General features: G+C 37.8%; 1 non-coding gene across 1 annotated transcript; it reads right to left on the minus strand.

The window, feature by feature from the left end:
- Positions 1–5135: 5135 nt before the first annotated feature.
- LOC144370661 (U6 spliceosomal RNA) lies at positions 5136–5238 on the minus strand. Its single transcript, XR_013430546.1, has one exon. It is a non-coding gene; the product is annotated as a U6 spliceosomal RNA (small nuclear RNA).
- Between the last annotated feature and the right edge of the window lie 5043 nt (positions 5239–10281).

Below are 10281 nucleotides of genomic sequence, written 5' to 3' on the forward strand. Positions count from 1 at the left end.
GAGAGGTGGCAGAGATTCTAGATGATCTTTTATTTTTTCAGAGAAGATGTTATTCTCCTCTGCCTGAGAAACAGGAAACCCTGATAGAATCAGGGATTAAAATAATGAAAGTCTTTTATGGGGAGGGTATAGTGATTGAACCCAGGGATACTCACCACTGAGCCACATCCCCAGCCCTATTTTTTTTTGTATTTTTCTTAGAGTCAGAGTTTTCCTGAGTTGCTTAGTGCCCCACTATTTTGAGGGTGACTAAGGATCCTCCTGCCTTAACCTCCCAAGCCTCTAGGATTACAGGCATGAACCAACGTACCTGGCAAATGAAGCATATTGCTAAGACGTTGTGAAAGCTCATCTATTACTAATTTATCCCAACCATCAGCCATAACACTTCAGAAGTCTCATATAAAAGCCTGGAAATTTTACTTTTGGCAGGTTCTAAATTATATTTTTGTTTGTTTTTTCCGCAGACTGCCAAAAGCTCTGATAAGCTTTTTAGCCTCTTAACATTTTTTTTTCTGGATTTATTAGACTTTTACTCCATTAATGCATGGTTCAGGAATTAGCTAATGCCTTGAAGAGGAATTTTGTAAGGAATTTTAAGAGCACTCCTCTTCAGGATCTTGACTCCCTGTAAGTTCTGTCTTCTTCACTAGTCCTGAAGTTCAAATTTGATCTTTTTATCCTAGTGATATTGCTGCAAGTTCTAGATCTCTGCTTCCTGTTCAATCCTTGCCTGACTAATTACTCCATTTTTCAGAATAAAAATTTCACTTGATGAAAGAATATGCAGAATAAAAAGATTTAATTTATAGTACATATGCATATCTTAATATTAATACTTCTTCTGTTTACTTGCATATCTGACATACTATTTGTTAGAAACCAAAGAAACTTCTATTTTTTAAAAAATCAAGACTTGCTCATCTTTAAATAAATTCCAATGTGTACAAACTTATCATGTCATGCATGCAAATGTAAATATACATTTGAATACAAAAAGCCATTCACAAAAGTCAAATATTCTTCTACATATATAATTTTCATAATATCTTAGGGCTAGAAGAAACTTTAAGGATAATTAGAAATTATATATGGAAATAGATGGATAGATAGCTATCTTCTCTCAATAAAGACACAGAGCTCCCAAAAGTTATCTTAAGGTAACCTAAAAGATATATCCAACATCACAGGTAGATCTCAAATTCTCCAGACTCCCACTACAATACAATTTCTCCTTTACATACTCCCCAACACATAGTTTTCCTATGGCAAACTCCTGTTACTACAGCAACACATACCTCCTGCTTCTATACTCTAGTACATAAGAATTAAAGGATTTGACACCCTAAGATACCATCTCACTCCAGTAAGATTGGCAGCCACTATGAAGTCAAACAACAACAAGTGCTGGCGAGGATGTGGAGAAAAGGGTACTCTTGTACATTGCTGGTGGGACTGCAAATTTGTGCGGCCAATTTGGAAAGCAGTTTGGAGATTCCTGGGAAAGCTGGGAATGGAACCAACATTTGACCCTGCTATTGCCCTTCTCGGACTATTCCCTGAAGACCTTAAAAGAGCATGCTACAGGGATGCTGCCATATCGATGTTCATAGCAGCACAATTCACAATAGCTAGAATGTGGAACCAACCCAGATGCCCTTCAATAGATGAATGGATAAAAAAATGTGGCATCTATACACAATGGAGTACTAAGCAGCAATAAAAAATGACAAAATCATAGAATTTGCAGGGAAATGGATGGCACTAGAGCAGATTATGCTTAGTGAAGCTAGTAAATCCCTAAAAAACAAATACCAAATGTCTTCTTTGATATAATGAGAGCAACTATGAACAGAGCAGGGAGGAAGAGCAGGAAGAAAAGACTAACATTAAACAGAGACATGAGATGGGAGGGAAAGGGAGAGAAAAGGGAAATTGCATGGAAATGAAGGGAGACCCTCATTGCTATACAAAATTGCATATAAGAGGTTGTGAAGGGAATGGGAAAATAAACAAGGAGAGTAATGAATTACAGTAGATGGGGTAGAGAGAGAAGATGGGAGGGGAGGGGAGGGGGGATAGTAGGGGATAGGAAAGGTAGCAGAATACAACAATTACTAATTTGGCATTATGTAAAATTGTGGATGTGTAACCGATGTGATTCTGCAATCTGCATTTGGGGTAAAATTGGGAGTTCATAACCCACTTCAATCTAATGTATGAAATATGATATGTCAAGAACTTTGTAATGTTGTGAACAACCAATAAAAAAATTAAAATATTGAGCAACAAAAAAAAAGAATTAAAGGATTTGAAAACTCTTTCATACTAAGATCTAAAGGGCAATATATTTTTTTCTTCTGAATTTCATGTAATAGCCATTTAGATTTTTATTCACTAAGCATTTGCTAGGCTACCTATTAGGTAGCCCCCAAGGATTTGGAGATGCAGATGGTTCATTAGAATTCTTTGTTTATTTAAACTGGAAGAATTTACTGAGTACATGATTTATTAGTTAGCTGTAGCAGACACTTCTGGTGCCCTGAGTCATATCCACCTAGACTTACATTTGATTTTGACCTGGTTGGAATAGTAATTTATGATTTGCTTCAAATGATAAGATCTCATCTCTAGTTCCTACTGAATATCTTTACTTTCTGCCCAATGCCTGTCTTGGAGGCTTGAAAGAATTCTCTTAACCCATACATATATGGGGAGAAAGAACAGAGTCCCATCTTGTCCAATGGACAAGAGCTAACTGATATGCACTCCTGCCTCCCAGCCATTGTGCTGAAGATTGGGAGAGGGGGAAGTCTATGTGCTATTTAGTAAGTTCCAATAGAGTTGAACCTTATTCCCTTCAGCAAGTTAAAAAGTCAGACTTATGTTTCTCCTTTGTTCCTCTTCAATCTCATTCTTCGTGCTCTCTTATGACTACTTCCAAGACCAACTTTTGGAGGAACCCAAAAATATAAAGCTCCAATACTAAATTCTCCCATTTATAAAATATCCCTATTCCAAAGCCCTCTCTTCTTCAGTTTCACATGGGCCATTCCTCAGCTCCTGTTTCTGTGGCATGTCTTCCTAGACAGGAAAGGATAACTATAACAAATGTGTTCTATTATAGTGCCATCTAGTGGCAAGGATGAATCAAAGCTCATGACACTAAGTGGCCATGGTGTAAATATTAAACTTGAACACTGGCAAATTCACATTACATGAGATAGATAGATGTGTTCAACAGCAGGCAATCCTACTACAATTCCACTGAAGGTCAAAAAGATAAATGTTTGTAACAGGGTATTAAAAGGTTGGGATAATTTTATGATGTGTAGGTAACACAAGCTAAGACAATAATCAAATCTCATGCATGAAAAGGCAAAAGCTAATTGCCGACAAGGTCAGGTGGAGCTTTACCTCTGTTTTGATTTAGCTGAGCATGAAGCCATATTAAACACACAAAGTTGTTTCTCACAGTACAGAAATCAGCTCCAATAGCCACTACTAAAGAGATCTTTAGATACGAAAAGAGTCCTATCATGACTAGCAACTATTATTTAATGAGTACATACTATGTTCCCAGGCTCAGTGCTAAGCATTTTATTCATGTAAATTTATTTAATTTTTACTACAAACCTATTAGGTGGTTATCACTGATATCCTTACTATTTCAGATAAAAGCAAGACTTAAAAAAAATTGAAGTTCCCAAGGTCACATACTCAATACAAAGAAATGGGTTTCAAGTCAGGTCTATTTGGCTACAAAGTTGGTATTTTTTTAACCCAATACATAATTCATACAGCATCAGAGATCATAACTAATTTTATGCCAAGTATACTGTTAGTGATCAATGTTGTCTCTAATAAAACCTCTCCATTTTGCAGATGGAGGGCTGAAATAGGGCTGGTTATTCCTTTCCTTGGGTTATCTAGAAAGCAGTAGCTTGCATGAATTAAGTCTTTCTGCTCACTGGACTCCAGTCAAAACATATATTCTTTCTTTTGACTGACTACTGCCAGAAATTAATTTATATCCTCAAGAAAATAATCTGATTGCCTTATCTTAGATTGTATAGCAGAAAATGCTATTATTAGATAAGATATTCTACAGAACTATGAAAAATCTCTATTCCAGAGAATTTAACTTGATTCCATCTTCTGAAAGTTAGTCTCACAGGTTAGCTAAATTTTGGGTGAATCAGAACTTGATGATCAGCATATATCATCCTGGCTCTTCATCCTAACACAAGAATCAGGGACAAAATGTATTGACTACCACTGCTCATATGATTCTTATCATAATAAGAGCATCTCTACAGCTAGAGACATGTCTCTCCCCTCAAGAAAGAAGAAAAAAGCTTTTGTATTCTGTGGAGCAAACTTTAGCAAAACCTTAGAATATTTAATTTAATCTTTCTGAGACTTGTCTTTGCATTTTGAGTAAGAACAATACAACCAAGTTCAGAATTATAGGGAGGATTCATCTATATAAATAATCAAGGACGACACATGATACATAGTAAAACAATTTGCTTTTATTTTCTTCTTTTATTTAGTAAAGAATTTTGAATTTGCTTATGAAAATGATCTCAAAAATATTACCTCTTCCTCCTTCCTCTGATCATGTGAAGAAAAATCTTTATAGCAAGTTGAACGTTGTAAAGGACTTTCAAAATTAACACCTTTGAAATATTTGGGTTTGCCAATAGAGAACAATTTAGCAACATCTAAAAACTTAAAAATTCAAATACTATTTGATCTAGCAGTTCCATCTATGGGAATATAACCTACAGATAAGTAATATATGTACAAGGCTATTCATCACAGCATTAATTTCAAAAGTGAAGGAATTTTTTAAATCTAAATGTCCATCAATAGAGGATTGGTTACATAAATTATGGTATAAATTATGATGCACAGTAATCAATACAAGGGAAAATATACAATTAGACAAAATTCCAGGATATATATGTGTATATATATACACATGTATATACTTTTTCTTCAGTTGTAGATAAATGCAATATGTATATTTATTTTATGTGGTGCTGAGGATCTAACCCAGTGCCTAACACGTGCAAAGCAAGCGCTTCACCATTGAGCCACAACTCCAGCCCCCAGAATATATATATATTTTAAGTATGGAACTCTTCATGAATTTGCATGTCATCCTTGCACAGGGGCCATGCTAATCTTCTCTGTATTATTCCAATTTTAGTATATCTGCTGCTGATGCAAGCACCCATAATATATTTTAATGGAGAAAAGTAGAGTATAGAATATTATAGCCAGATATAGTAGCACACACCAGTAATCCCAGTGACTCGGGAGGCTGAGGCAAGAGGATCACAAGTTCAAAGCCAGCCTCAGCAACTTAGCAAGGCCCTAAGCAATTCAGTGAGACCCTGTCTTAAAATATAAAAAGTGAAAGGGATGTGGTCAATGGTAAAAACACTCCTGGGTTAAATCCTTGGTACTAAAAACAACACAAAACAAAAATCCAAAGAACATTATGTATAATATACTTCCTTAATATTCCAAAGGAGGAAAGATAAATATATATTAATATTACTTCCATATTCATAAAGAAATTAAAAGATAGGCAAAAAATGTGTGGTTCTGGCTGGAAGGCTGGATGAAACTGAATCTAAGGGTAAGATGGGTGGGGAGATTTTACTCTATTTCACATTTTTTTAAATGGCAAACTTTAATAGATGTTTGAAATGTTCAAATATATTTTAACTGGACTTTTATCTGCTTCCTTCCACTAATGCCCTTCGATCTCACAAAACTTCTAATAGACAAATGGATATATTGAGCCAGAATCTTCCAGATTTTTTTACATAAAGACCATTGTCCCATCTTGGAGACAGAGCTACTGCACCCATGTCTATTTATATTCTTTCAATTTTGGTCACTATTTTCATATTCTTATGCTTTTCCATCAGGACAACATGGTAGCCAATCACAGGTGGAGTGGTTGTACCATGGCTTTTAGCGAAACTAACAACACATGCCATGTGCCCTTCAGATTGTCTTCAGGCAAACTCATGAGACTTAATTGGACTGTGAATCACATTACTGAATTTTTTTTTGGATTCCAGGGATTGAACCCATAGACACTTTAACCACTGAGCCACATCCCCAGCCCTTTTAAAAATTTTATTTAGAGACAGGATCTGGCTAAGTTGCTTAGGGCCTCACTAAGTTGTTGAGGCTCAATTTGAACTTGTGATCCTCCTGCCTCAGCCTCCCAAGTCTCTGGAATTACAGGGATGTGCCTCCACACCCAGCTAAGAATGTCTATTTTAACTGTAACTTAAAGATCTTCCAGAAATAAATTATACACACACACACACACACACACACACACACACACACACACACATACATACAAAAAAATTCTATCAAACATTTAAGGAAAAAATAACAATGTGAAACTCACAAAATAGAAGAGGAGTGAACACTTCACAACTCTTTTTATCAGGCCAGGATTACTCTGATACAAAAACCTAGCAAAGGCATTTTGGGAAAAGAAAATACAGGCCAATATTCCTCATGCCTACAAATGCCAAAATCTTCAACAAAATATATATGGTCTCTGACCTAAGGATAGTTTGACTTAATATTTTTTTTATTTTGTGATGGTACAAAAAAGCCTATACATTCAGTAGAAACCATACTTAGAATTTTGGATTTTGATCTTTTCCTAGGATGGCAATATGCAGTATAATGCAATAGTCTTCTGTAATGTTGGGCAGCAGTAAGGAATCTCAGCTCCCAATCGGCCATATGATTATGAGGGGAGATATGGGACATTCTGCAGTGGACCATGTTACTAATCTGGGATTGTCAGTAGGTTAGAAACAGTAGATGCATTTTCAACTTACAATGGATTTATCAATATATGACCCCATCTGTATTAGTAAGTTGAATCTAGAAATACATAAAAAAATTCTATGCCAGGCATGATGGCTCACACCTGTAATCCTAGAGACTCTGGAGGCTGAGGCAGAAGAATTGCAAATTCAAGACCAGCCTCAGTAACTTAATGAGGCCCTAAGCAACTTAACAAGATCCTGTCTCAAAATCAAAAATAAATAAGGACTAAGGATGTAGTTCAGTTGAGTGCCCCTGGGTTCAATCCCTAGTACCAAAAGAGGGGGAGGGGATTCAATATTCAATTATTAATCCATTCAATCAATGTAGTTTACCACATTAACACAAATATAAATCCAATGATCATCACAACAAATATACAACAATTTTTTGGTATGAAAAACACTCAGAAAATTATGAATAGAAAGGAAACTCTTCAATTTGTAAAGGCTGTCTATGAAAAACATACACCTGTATTAATATGTTAAAATTCTTTTTTTAATAAAGGTATCTATGAAAAATGCAGCATGTATTAATATATTAACACTTTGTCTCTAAGATCAGGAAGAAGGCAATGGTTCTCCGGCTGCTTCTGTTAAAGCTAGTACAGAATGTCTTGGTACAATTAACCTACAAAAAGATATAAGCATAAAAGTTGAACAGGATAAAATAAAACTCTTAATTTACAGATGAGTTCACCATCTACTCTGAAAATCAAAAGCAATCCATTTTTTAGAAAACTAATTACTAAGTGAAGTTAGTAAGATTATATCGTACACGTCAATATAAAAAAATTAAGTATATTTCTGTATACTAGCAACAATCAGAAAATTATACTTTGAAATGCTATTTATAATAGCAACAAATATATAAATATTTAGAAATTAATTTAGAAAAAAATAAAAATCTTTACCTTGAAAACAGAATAACACTGCTAACAGAAATTTTTAAAAATACAAATAAATGGAGACAGAACTTCATGGATTGAAAGAAACAGTGACATTAAAATGTCAACTTTTCAAATGGATCTATAGATCAAATGCAAGCTCAATTTAATCTCATCAAGATTTTTTATACAAATTGACAAACTAATTCTAAAATTTACATGGAATTTCTAAGGTCTTAGAATAATCAAAACAACAGTTACAAAAAAGAAAACTAAATTGAAAAATTCATATCACCTGATTTCAAGATTTACTATAAACCTGCAGTAATTAAGAAAAAAGTAGCAAAATAATTCAAAAGAGAAAGAAGAATTCCTGCAACAAATTGTTCTGGACTAAATATATATTGTATAAAAAGTTAAATAAAAATCAACCCCTGCGGTGGGGGATATATCTCAGTTGGTAGAGTGCTTGCCTTGCATGCACAACACCTTGGGTTCAACCCCCAGCACTAAAAAAAAAAAAGAACTTAAACATGACCAGAAAATCATGACTCACATTATTAAAATTAACAAACTAATTTAAATTTTAAAATATTAACACTTCAAATGACCTTGGAGAGGAATTAAAATGGCAGATGACTGGATAAAAATATCTGATGAAGATATTGAATCAAAAATTTATAAATTGTCACTGAAATGCACACTTAAAATATTAAATCATACACTTTATGTTATACATGTTTCTTGCAATAAAAAGGTAAAATATATGAAGCACTTTTAAAACATCAATAAAAGGGCAAAATTTGCAAAAATTTGAACAGACATCTCACAAAAGAAGATATACAAATGGCCAATAAGTACATGAAATAGAGGCAGGACAGGCTGAGGACCTGGCCTTCAGGCCTGCCTCTGGACTAACCCTCCTGTTCTCTCTAGTCGGCCCCACAGACTTGACCTGTCCCCCTACCTGACCCTTCATGCTGCTGCCTGCTCTGACCTCATCTCCCCCAGGTCCCCACAATAACTGGACGAAAGTGCCCAAGGAGAACCCAGATTTGGTCTCCCAAGTGCCAGTCCCAGGGCATAGTCCCCCAGGCCCCTCTTCTCCACTGGGCAAAGACTGATGCTCTACCTTCACCTCCATGAACCACCCCCCACCGACTGACCGTTGTCATAATTTCTTAGACTGTTGGTTCTCCAGGTGTGGTCCTTGGACAACCGGCAGCGGCCGCAGCTGTGACCTTATTAGAAGTGCACATTCTCCTCTCCAGCCTCCTGAATTCAAATTCTGAGGGCAGGACCCAGCACCCTGTTTTAACAGACCCTTCAGGTCATTCAGTGGGTTTCAGAACCACTGGCTTAGGCCATGTAGAGAGGCCCAGGGAAAGTTCTGGCTAGATGCTGCAGGAAGAATCACCAGGTCACAGAGAGTGCTCCCGGGAGTGGACTGTGTTCTTGACCCTCCAGCCTGACCCTTGATCCTGCTGGTCCATTCCCTGGCACTGCCTCTTCCAGGTCTGCCTGGTCCTTTCCTGGCATGCAGTGGCTAGTTCCTGTACCACCAGGAGCCGAGATGGGCAGCGAGGTTCGCCTCCCCAGACCAAGAGTGGCAGGTGGCAGCCGGGCCTGAGTGTGCTTTGCTGCCAGGCACAGTTCTAAGTGCTTTGAGCTGGACTGTCTCCCTTGATGATCGCGATGCCATTACAAGGTAGGGACAGATGTCACCCCAACTGGACACATGAGAAGAGGAGGCGCAGTGTATGAAGTGATCTGCCCACGTTCGAGTCCATAACCCAAAGTCCAAATCCTCTGGGGCCTGCACCGTCACCAAGGCCTTGTCCTACTGCAGGGAAGACGCGTGCTGAGTTAATCAGCCGCAGAAACTGCAGGTGCAGGGACACCATTTACCCACTTAGCGCAAACTTGTAATAACTCCGTGGATGCCCCGGACTTCCAGGAATGAATGAGCGCCCCCAGCGGCCATGCCGGCCCCATGGTGGGATCACATGCGAACCAGACACTACGTGTGTCCAAGTCTGAACTGCTCAGGTCCATTTTAAAAAATGAAAGCGGGGGCTTGCGTGGCCCACAGCAGCCCACCAACAGATTAACTTGGCCCAGGGTGCTTTTAAAATTTGGCAAACCAAAAGAGGGGACCCCGTAGTCTGCATTCCCAGGGAGCCACTTGCCCTGAGCTGCTGCAGTCCCTCACTCCCAGTGTCCCCTGGCACCTCCACACAGCTCCCTTTCACCGTGGGGTGGTCATCGGTGAGCAGATGAGCTCAGTGGTGGATACCTGCTGAGGGTTGAGACTAAAGTTCTTGAAAACAAAGTTCCAGACTTGATGTCCCTGAAGCAGTAATCCTCCCCCACAAGGTGACAGAAGTGCTGCGTGCTGTGTGCCACACCTCCAGCAGCAGCAGCAGCAGTGTGCTGACACTTTAGTGGTTGGGACATGAAGGGACATTTGTCCACTTGGCAGAGAGTGGAGGTGTCCCATGGGCCAGCCTCATGCT

Source organism: Ictidomys tridecemlineatus, chromosome 14, assembly GCF_052094955.1.
Source record: "Ictidomys tridecemlineatus isolate mIctTri1 chromosome 14, mIctTri1.hap1, whole genome shotgun sequence".
Lineage (NCBI taxonomy): Eukaryota > Metazoa > Chordata > Mammalia > Rodentia > Sciuridae > Ictidomys > Ictidomys tridecemlineatus.